This window comes from Urocitellus parryii, unplaced genomic scaffold, assembly GCF_045843805.1.
Source record: "Urocitellus parryii isolate mUroPar1 unplaced genomic scaffold, mUroPar1.hap1 Scaffold_59, whole genome shotgun sequence".
Lineage (NCBI taxonomy): Eukaryota > Metazoa > Chordata > Mammalia > Rodentia > Sciuridae > Urocitellus > Urocitellus parryii.
In genome coordinates, this window is record NW_027554094.1 from 2489713 (window position 1) to 2501065 (window position 11353).

Here is an 11353-nt window from a genome sequence, read left to right on the forward strand (position 1 = left end):
GTTTTAATACAATTGTCTAATACTAGTATCAGGATAATGCTGTACTCATAAAATTAATTGTGATATCTTATTTCCACTTTTCAAGAAGAGTTTAAATTAAAGAATTGGCATATTTTAAAAAATCAGGAAAATTTACCTGTTAATTGGTCTGGTCTTGGGATTTGTGTTTTTAACTGGTTGCCATTTCTTATTTAGATCCCTTACCTATTACAGGCATGTTCTATTTCTTAATACTTCAATATTGGTAAGTTGTATGTTTTTAGAAATTTATCATTTTCTTCTAGGTCATCTGTTTAGTTGCATATTTTCCATAACCTCATAGAAATCTCTGCTGCATTATTTTTCCCTTGTGGAATCAATTAGAATGTTTTCTTGTTTAAATTTATGATTTAATTTATTTGAGTGTTCTCTTTTCTGATTTTTATTTTAATCTAAGTAATTTTTATTAATTTGGCTTACCTTTCTAAGAAAAAAATCTCACAGATTGTTGACTTTTTCTCTATTATTTTATAATTCTCCCTTTTATTTATTAGTGCTTGATTGTATTTATTCTGTATTTTAATGACCTTGTGCTTATTTTTCTGGTATGTTGCTCAGTATAGAGTGGTTTTCCAGAATATGTGAGGCTCTCGGGTCTATCACCAACACTGCAAAAAGCAGATCATAATAGTAACATTAGGTAGGCTGTGTAAGCTCTCATTTCTTTTTGTAAATTTATTGAATTTACTTATTCTTACAAAATTTGCCATACACTTCCTGGTTTTGCTACTTCTCTTAAGTTTCTGAGTTGGGTTTTGATTTTCATTTTTCTCAAGATACATTCTACTATACATTCTGATTTCTTATTTGCTTCATTTTTTTTTTGTTGTTGTTCAGGAGTATGTTGTTTAATTTCTACATACTTATAAATTTTCCCATTTTTCCTTTCTTTATAAATTTCTAGTTTCATTCAACTGTAGTCAAAAAACATACTCTATATACAGTGTCAATGTTCATAATTTTTTTTTACATTTTGGGGGGAACCTAACACACAATCTGTCCTAAAAAAATATTTTGTGTACACTTGAGGGAAAATGTGATTTATTTCTTTATTGATTGGGTGTATTAGTGTATATATTTTTATAAATTTAATGTATTACTAATTGTTATAATATCTAATACTTTATATAATTTATTATATAATGATATGGTTTTTTTGGATTGTACATGTAATCATTTCCTGTTATCCTAAAAACAATACACCTTAATAGCAGTATTTCTTTTTTTTTTTCTTTTTTTAAAGGGTTTAATTTGGTTCATGGTTATAAAAGTCCAACTCAAAGGCCCACATTTGTTTATGGCCTTTTTGATTGTAGAGTTAAAGATGATACAAGGCATTGCATAGTGAGAGACATGGAATGCTCACTCTTCTTGATAAAACATATTTTCATTTCCATTAATTAAAAGCAGCAAGTGTAATTCAACCCATCAAATCATAGTAAGAAAACCTCAAAATCCTATGAAGGTACATAATATTCTGCATTCATATAACCAGTCACTGCCAAGATTAGGGAATTTTAAATCTTCAAAAGTATTTAGATACCTCTCATCAATAATAAGCAATTATTGCATTTACTATTCAAAAGAAAAAAGCAATTAATATTGTTTGCTCACTAGTCTATATTACAGAATTATTTGGAAATACAGTAGCAGCACACTTAGTCAGTCTTGACTAACAGTCTTGCATAGAGGTGCAAGAATTTTTCTGCACCACATTTCCTTTGTAATGAGCATATTCTCTCTGTAATGTCTCATCAAAATGTTATATTTTTCACCATTAATTTACTCAGAATTTATTAGTGAACGAAAAGTTTTCTTTTTCTCATTAAACTAAACCACATATAGATTATATTGCCATTTTGGACTGGAATAATTTATTCCTTTGAAAAGTACCTTAAGCTTTTTTCTTACAAATTGCTTATAATTGAGAATGTTAATACTTTTTTGTAATTAAGTCTTTCATAATTCTTTATTGCTGTTCAATTTCCAGGATGTGTTTCTATAGGTTAATGTACTCCAGATTGCATTGTAACACATGCAACACTACAATACTATTAACAGCCCTTGTATATTAATCAACTTTTTGCTACAATGTATTTTACAAGAATATGTGACTGATAATTACACACATTATTGTGCTATGAATAAATTTTATTTAGTGAAGTTTTCTAAGAAAATCAGCATTTGCATACGTAAAATTTATTTCAAACTGAAAGGCCTGAAGAGCTGCTTCAGATTGCCCTCAAGGCTTTTTAACCCATACTAACAGGAAAAATACAATAAGGTAATTTTTGCAGCCCTGGAGGAAATGCATGGTATTATGCCTGTGTCAGGATTTACAAAATGTTTTCAGTGGCATGTGGTGTGGCCTCTTTTCTGTTTAAGGGGAAAATCATTCTCAAGAATTTGCTTTTTCATACTATTTTTAAAAATTGTAAAAAAAAATGCTTATTTACTCTCGGTCTCTGTAACCTAGTCTGCATCAAGAGGGAAAGGCTCATATTGTTCCCTTATAGAGGCAACACTTTTCAAAAATAGTAGTAAATCACTTTATTATGAATATTAGAACTCTACTGCCACATGACCAAGTCAATCAAGAGGGCTTAAATAACAGCTGGGCAAATTTTAATGTGTTTATTTCTACAGCTTGTTTTTATGAAAAGTTATGTGAAATAAAAGAATCCTATAAATAGTAAAATGAGGCAAATAGTGCTCTATGGCTTAAGTAAATGATGTTAATACATTTGTACATAAGTTAAAGTTTCTCTGCCTACAAAAAGGACAAAAAAGCTAGAGATAGCAAAACTGTTTGTATCAAGAGTTGGGAGCATGAAATACTTCATTCTAAGTTTTGTTGCCCTAAATAGCTAGTAATGCAGCTATTTATTTTTTTCTTTAGGCTAGATCAACCATTCCTTCCACCTCTTCATTCTACTCCTTCCTACAGAAATCCACATCAAATGAAACAAATTTATAGCACACTATTATTTGAGGATAAAGGCTAAGGCAACACTTCTAGCAACCCAGTTAGAACCACAGCCTTCTGGAACAGTAGAGTTCCAGGGAGAACATGAAACAGCCATCCAAACAATATTTGCCAACTTTTACAGAAAGATACTGGAAATAAACAGGGGCATGGAATTCAACAGTTGGCTAGAGGTGTTTTACATTCAGTTGTTTGGAAGCATAACCAATTTAGGTTCTCTGAATCTTCTGGTTAGAAAACACAGGATTACATTATTAACTCTTAAAGTATATTGAGACAAGAAAAAAAGTCACTTGAGTATAACATGGTCTTTGCATTTAAGGTGAATCTGCAATAAGAGACCTGCTCAACTCACAGATCTGGAGATTCTTGGGGGAAGATGAGCCCTAAGTGACCAGCTGTCACTGAGATATACAGGTGATTACTTAGTAGATGCCTGCCAAGGTAAACCAGATGTGGCTACTGGGAAAGCTTAAGAAAGAGAATAAATCTTGTCCTTGATATGCATAGTTGTTTTTAGAGTGATACCCAAATTCTGAAAAGATGATTGACTTTTTTTTTTTTATTGGTTGTTCAAAACCTTACATGGCTCTTGACACATCATATTTCAGACATTAGTTTCAAGTGAGTTATGAACTCCCATTTTTACCCCAAATACAGATTGCAGAATCACATCATTTACACATTAACCTTTTTACATAATGCCCTATTAGTGACTGTTGTATTCTGCTACCTTTCCTATCCTCTACTATCCCCCCTCCCCTCCCCTCCCATCTTCCCTCTCTATCCCATCTACTGTAATTCATTTCTCTCCTTGTTTTTTCTTCCAACTCCCCTCACAACCTCTTTTATGTAGTTTTGTATAACAATGAGGGTCTCTTTCCATTTCCATGTAATTCCCCTTTTCTCTCCCTTTCCCTCCCATCTCGTGTCTCTGTTTAATATCAGTCTTTTCTTCCTGCTCTTTCTCCCTGCTCTATTCTTAGTTGCTCTCATTATATCAAAGAAGACATTTGGTATTTGTTTTTTAGGGATTGGCTGGCTTCACTAAGCATAATCTGCTCTAGTGCCATCCATTTCCCTGCAAACTCCATGAATTTGTCATTTTTTAGAGCTGCGTAGTACTCCATGGTGTATAACTGCCACATTTTTTAATCCATTCATCCATTGAAGGGCATCTGGGTTGGTTCCACAGTCTAGCTATTGTGAATTGTGCTGCTATGAACATCGATGTGGCAGTATCCCTGTAGTACGCTCTCTTAAGGTCTTCAGGGAATAGACCAAGAAGGGCAATAACTGGGTCAAATGGTGGTTCCATTCTCAGCTTTCCCAGGAATCTCCATACTGCTTTCCAAATTGGCTGAACCAATTTGCAGTCCCACCAGCAATGTATAAGAGTACCCTTTTCCCCACATCCTCTCCAGCACTTGTTATTGTTTGACTTCCTGATGGCTGCCAATCTTACTGGGGTGAGATGGTATCGTAGGGTAGTTTTGATTTGCATTTCTCTGACTGCTAGAGATGGTGAGCATTTTTTCATGTATTTGTTGATTGATTGTATGTCCTCCTCTGAGAAGTGTCTGTTCAGGTCCTTGGCCCATTTGTTGATTGGGGTATTTGTTGTCTTATTGTCTAATTTTTTGAGTTCTTTGTATATTCTGGATATTAAGGCTCTGTCTGAAGTGTGAGGAGTAAAAATTTGTTCCCATGATGTAGGCTCCCGATTTATTTCTCTTACTGTTTCTCTTGCTGTGAAAAAACTTTTTAGTTTAAGTAAGTCCCATTTGTTGATTCTTGCTGTTAACTCTTGTGCTATAGGTGTCCTGTTAAGGAATTTGGAGCCTGATCCCACAATATGTAGATCGTAGCCAACTTTTTCTTCTATCATAAGCAGAGTCTCTGATTTGATATCTAGGTCCTTGATCCATTTTGAGCTCACTTTTGTGCATGGTGAGAGGAGGGGATTCAGTTTCATTTTGTTGCATATGGATTTCCAGTTTTCCCAACACCATTTGTTGAAGATGCTATCCTTCCTCCATTGCATGCTTTTAGCCCCTTTATCAAATATAAGATAGTTGTAACTTTGTGGATTAGTCTCTGTATCCTCTATTCTGTACCATTGGTCCACCCGCCTGTTTTGGTACCAGTACCATGCTGTTTTTGCTACTATTGCTCTGTAGTATAGTTTGAAATCTGGTATTGCTATACCACCTGATTCACACTTCCTGTTCAGAATTGCTTTTGCTATTCTGGGTCTTTTATTTCTCCATATGAATTTCATGATTGCTTTATCTATTTCTACAAGCAATGTCATTGGGATTTTGATTGGCATTGCATTGAACCTATAGAGGACTTTTGGTAATATCGCCATTTTGATGATGTTAGTTCTGCCTATCCATGAACAGGGTATATCTTTCCATCTTCTAAGATCTTCTTCTACTTCTCTTTTTAGGGTTCTGTAGTTTTCATTGTATAAATCTTTCACCTCTTTTGTTAGGTTGATTCCCAAGTATTTTATTTTTTTGGGGGATATTGTGAATGGAGTGTTTTTCCTCACTTCCGTTTCAGAAGTTTTGTCACTAATATACAGAAATGCCTTTGATTTGTGCGTGTTGATTTTATATCCTGCCACTTTGCCAAATTCATTTATTAGTTCTAGTAGTTTTTTTGTAGACCCTTTTGGGTCTTCTATGTATAGAATCATGTCATCTGCAAATAGTGATAGTTTAAGTTCATCTTTTCCAATTTTTATGCCTTTAATTTCTTTCGTTTGTCTAATTGCTCTGGCCAGTGTTTCGAGAACTATATTGAATAGAAGTGGTGATAAAGGGCATCCCTGTCTTGTTCCAGATTTTAGAGGGAATGCCTCCAATTTTTCTCTGTTCAGAATGATGTTAGCCTGGGGCTTAGCATAGATAGCTTTTACAATATCAAGGTAAGTTCCTGTTATCCCTAGTTTTTCTAATGTTTTGAACATAAAGGGATGCTGTACTTTGTCGAATGCTTTTTCTGCGTCTATCGAGATGATCATATGGTTCTTATCTTTAAGTCTATTGATATGGTGAATAACGTTTATTGATTTCCATATATTGAACCATCCCTGCATCCCAGGGATGAATCCTACTTGATCATAGTGTACAATTTTTTTGATGTGTCTTTGTATCCGATTCGCCAGAATTTTATTGAGGATTTTTGCATCTAAGTTCATCAGAGATATTGGTCTGTAGTTGTCTTTCTTTGAAGTGTCTTTGTCTGGTTTCGGAATCAATGTGATGTTGGCCTCATAGAATGAATTTGGAAGAACTCCCTCTTTTTCTATTTCCTGAAATAACTTGAAAAGTATTGGTATTAATTCTTCTTTAAAGGTTTTGTAAAACTCCACTGTATACCCATCCGGTCCTGGGCTTTTCTTGGTTGGTAGTCTTTTGATTACTTCTTCAATTTCATCCATTGATATTGGTCTGTTCAAATCATTTGTGTCCTCCTGACTCAGTCTGGGCAAGTCATATGTCTTAAGAAATTTATCGATGTCTTCACTATCTTCTATTTTATTGGAATATAGGTTTTCAAAATAATTTCTAATTATCTTCTGTATTTCTGTGGCGTCTGTTGTGATATTGCCTTTTTCATCCCTTATGTTAGTAATTTGAGTTCTCTCTCTTCTTCTCTTCGTTAGCATGGCTAAGGGTCTGTCAATCTTGTTTATTTTTTCAAAGAACCAACTTTTAGTTTTGTTAATTTTTTCGATAGTTTCTTTTGTTTCAATTTCATTGATTTCCGCTCTGATTTTAATTATTTCTTGCTTTCTGCTGGATTTACTATTGTTTTGCTCTTCCTTTTCTAGGGCTTTGAGATGAAGTGTGAGCTCATTTAATTGTTGGTTTTTCCTTTTTTTGAGGAATGACCTCCAGGCGATGAATTTCCCTCTTAAAACTGCTTTCATTGTGTCCCATAGATTCCGATATGTTGTGTCTGAGTTTTCATTTATCTCTAAGAATTTTTTGATTTCCTCCTTTATGTCTTCTGTAACCCCTTGATCATTCAGTAATATATTGTTCATTTTCCATGTGATATTGGATTTTCCCTTCCTTCTTTTGTCATTAATTTCCAGTTTCAATCCATTATGGTCAGATAAAATGCATGGTATAATCTCCACCCCTTTGTACTTATTGAGGGTTGCCCTATGGCATAATATATGGTCTATTTTTGAGAAAGATCCATGTGCTGCTGAGAAAAAAGTATATCCATTCGATGATGGTTGGTATATTCTATATATGTCAGTTAAGTCTAGGTTATTGATTGTGGTATTGAGTTCTATAGTTTCTTTATTCAACTTTTGCTTGGAGGTTCTGTCCAATGGTGAGAGAGGTGTGTTGAAGTCACCCATAATTATTGTGTTGTGATCTATTTGATTCTTGAACTTGATGAGAATTTGTTTTATGTATTTCGCAGCACCGTTATTTGGTGCATAAATATTGATAATTGTTATATCTTGTTGTTTAATGGTTCCTTTTAACAGTATATAATGTCCTTCCTTATCCCTTTGGATTAACTTAGTCTTGAAGTCGATTTTATTTGATATGAGGATGGCCACACCTGCTTGCTTTCGTGGACCGTGTGCGTGGTATATTTTTTCCCAACCTTTCACCTTCAGCCTGTGTATGTCTTTTCCAGTCAGGTGTGTCTCCTGGAGACAGCATATTGTTGGATTTGTTTTTTTAATCCATGTTGCCAGCCTATGTCGCTTTATTGGAGTGTTTAAACCATTAATGTTTAGAGTTACTATTGATATATGGTTTGTACTTCCAGCCATGTTTGATTATTTATCTCTTTTTTTTAATATTTCGTTTGTTTCTCCATGATTAGCTTTCGCTGCTTGAATTTGCTGTCTCGTATCCTCTTTAATGTTCCGTTCCATCTGTCTCAGGTGATCCATGAGTTCTTTATATGACCATTTTTCTGGTGACTCTATGTCCTCCTGAATATTTAGGCTGCCCTGCATTGTTTGCACTCCTTTTCTTCCTTGCTTTTTCATGCTGTTCATATTGTTTCTTGTTCTGTTTGACTGCTGAGTTACTGTTTACTCCTATAAATTTATTTGATGCTTGGGAGGAAAGGTATTAGAAGGGATGGGAAGAAGTCACTAAAGAGGATGAGAGTAAGCAGGTAGAATTCAAGGAAGGGGGAATAAGAGAAATGAAAAGAAATGTAAAGGCAGGAGAAGAGAAGGAAAGAACAGAATAGAAAATTTAAAAGAATTTAAAAAAATAATAATAGTAGAAATGAAAAATGAAATTTAAAAAAATAGAATAAAATAAAATAAGCTGGATTAAAAAAACATTAAAAAGGAGGACAGCAAAAAAAAAAAAAAATTATAAATGTAGTCCTAGAGTTCGATTAACTGCTCTTCCAGTAGATGGAGCTATGCCTACCGGGCCAAGTCTCTCCTCTCAGTAGGCGGGAGTCAATCACTGTGCAGCAGTTCTTCCTCCCGGACTGGGCGAGTCTCCACTCCTGCTGTGGGCGGGGCCTTTCCCAGAGCTGGTCAGGGGTCGTTTGCAGCACTGGGCTGGCAGGTGAGGTGAGGGGCGGTCGGTCGTCTGTAGCTCCAAACCACCAGAGGAGGCTCACAGAGTCGGGCCGTCGGGGCCTAGCAAGCAGCGCCCGGTCCCCCACTCACTGCAAGGTTGCAGGCAGCGGCTGCTTGGCGCCAGCTGGCGGCGGTTCACAAAGCCGTGGCGGGCGTGGGCCCTGGCAGGCAGCGCCCGGTGTCGGCAGTTCACAGAGCCGGGTGGCGGGGGCCCAGGCGGTCACTATCAGCTCCTACGTTCACTGTAACGTGTGGTCTGCAACCACCCGGCATCGGCCGGTGGTGGATCTCGGAGCCGGGCCGGTGGGGCCGTGCAAGCAGCGCTCGCTCCCCCACTCACTGCAAGGTTGCAGGCAGCGGCTGCTTGGCGCCAGCTGGCGGCGGTTCACAAAGCCGCGGCGGGTGTGGGCCCTGGCAGGCAGCGCCCGGCGTCGGCAGTTCACAGAGCCGGGTGGCGGGGGCCCAGGCGGTCACTATCAGCTCCTACGTTCACTGTAACATGTGGTCTGCAACCACCCGGCATCTGCCGGTGGTGGATCACGGAGCCGGGCCGGTGTGGGCCCAGACAGGCCACGCCCGCTCCTAAGATTGCTGCTACGAGTAAGCAGCAGCCATTTGGCAGCGGCTGGCGGGGCTGTGCCCCTGCTCTGCGTTGCCGAGATTCAGTAGTCTGTGACAAGCAGACCCCTCCAATTAAACTTACTGGGTCCCGGTAGGTCTGCTTTCAGTGGTATTTTGCTTGAAGTTTCTCAGCCTGACACCTGTGGGTGTATTAATGAGTCTTTCTGATCCCCTTACCACGGACGCATTGAATGTGCTGCCTCTTCGCCGGCGGCCATGTTCTCCCCCTCATTCATTTTTGTTTCTGATGAGAGAAAAGAAGAAGAAAAATGCAGATGTCAAGGTGTGATTTAAAATACCGGCCTTGCTTATGCTGAGGAGCAGGGTGGAAATGAGGAGCTGGAGGCCTGAAGTTGGAAATAAGGAGAGGGTGCTTGGAAATCAGGTCACTCAACAGGAGCCCAGCACAAAGATCAAAGTGTGTGGGATGCCTAGTAGAAGGTCTGCAAGATGATTGACTTTTTACAGGGAATTAATTAGACAAGACAACTCACTTTCAAAGTAGCTCAACTCTTAGAATTTCCTCTGTTACAATGAATTGAACTACAAACACTTCAAAACACTGGATCATGCTCAGTCAATGAGATAAAACTATGAGGATCAAAAGGTTATAATGGCAGCAGTGAAAGACAAATCCTATTTACCAAAGGGTTGGGATTAAGATAATCATTTAGTATTTTCTGTACAGAATGGGTTACCAAGGAAGAATATTTTCATTATGGCTTTAGGGTGAAGGCCTTTCAAAGTCCCTTGCCCACTCCCACAAATCAAAGCCCCAGTGGCAATGAAAGTACCAGGAAACCTAGCCTCCCTCCTACCCTGCCCCCAAAACCATACCAGGTGTCTGTAGTCCAGTTGCCCCTGCTTCACAACCTGCAGAGGAATCAGCTGCTGCTCACCTCAGTAAATCCAATAATCAGGATGGGGGGGAGAAAGAGAGACTTTGTGCAGTGCCACAGCCATCCAGGCTGATAAGGGTATGGCATGTCTTCTGCCCAATGTTCCAGGGCGCAATTTGCTTCAAGGGAAGACCTGGAGGCCTGAATAGGGCTCTCCCTAGCACAAGAAGTCTTCAGCTTGAGAGGTTTACAGGAGCCACACCTCTCAAGGCAGGTCGCTCTCAGAGCCAGAGGCCTCCTTGGGTCTGGTAATAGTGGCAGTCACAGCCGTCCCTCCGGGTTGTAGGGTGGGGCCAGGATGTCCAGGAAGGCAGCGGGTCTGTCCACCACATAGATCTGTTGCAGCTTGGCCCTGTGAGGCGTGAGGATGCAGAGGCCTCTGACTTCAGTATACTCAGCCATAAAGTGCCAGCACTCCTGGTCGACCGCCTCCCACTCTAGGGCCTGAAGCGGGGGCTTGAACTACTGCTCTGGCAGCAGGGATCGTGGTTGCTGCCCGCTCTCCGCCTCCAACTTGTCAGTACAGCTGATGTGCACGTGCCATAGAGGACCTTGAGCTTATCGTGCATGCCAGGGTGGTCGTGCACCGGGATGGACGTTCAGCTCTCCAGCAGGAACACTCCAAGGCTGAAGCCATCTGTCTCCTAGACATGCATGTAGGTGACCGGCTGCAGATTGGGCAGCAGGTTGTGCGACAGCGATTGCGGCGTGGACTTATGTGGGGCCATGTTGAGTCCTTGGCATGAACCTGGATCAGCAGGCTTTTCAGCTTGCTCATGTTTTCCGGGAAGCCAGGTGGCATTGGCACCTCGGAGCCAAACTCTGAGCCAAGATCGGCAGTGCAGTGGCTGTCCCCGCTGCCCTGAAAATGAGGCATGCCGGTGGGCAATCAATTAGGTCAGGGAAGACGTGTTGTCTTGGGTCTGCTTGGCTGTTCCTCCGTGTGCTGGGCCGGCTCCCTCCTTTCCTCTGACCTTTGCGGTCCATGGCAGCTGCCACAATGGCTAGCAGCCCTGGACTAAGTGGAAGGCCCCTTGCAAGGATCTTCCTGTGGGGTTCATGGTACGCCAGCCACCGTCACTATTAAATATTTTAAAAATAGGGCCTAGCACCTAAGGAATGCTCATTAAATGTTTATTGGTGATGAATTCTATTTATTTGTAAACATATATCTTTAGCCCTACATATTGTTCATAGACCCATAGTGGCATTGCATAA

General features: G+C 39.4%; 1 pseudogene; it reads right to left on the reverse strand.

The window, feature by feature from the left end:
• Positions 1-10256: 10256 nt before the first annotated feature.
• Positions 10257-11012, reverse strand: LOC144252795 (2-aminoethanethiol dioxygenase-like; annotated as a pseudogene).
• Between the last annotated feature and the right edge of the window lie 341 nt (positions 11013-11353).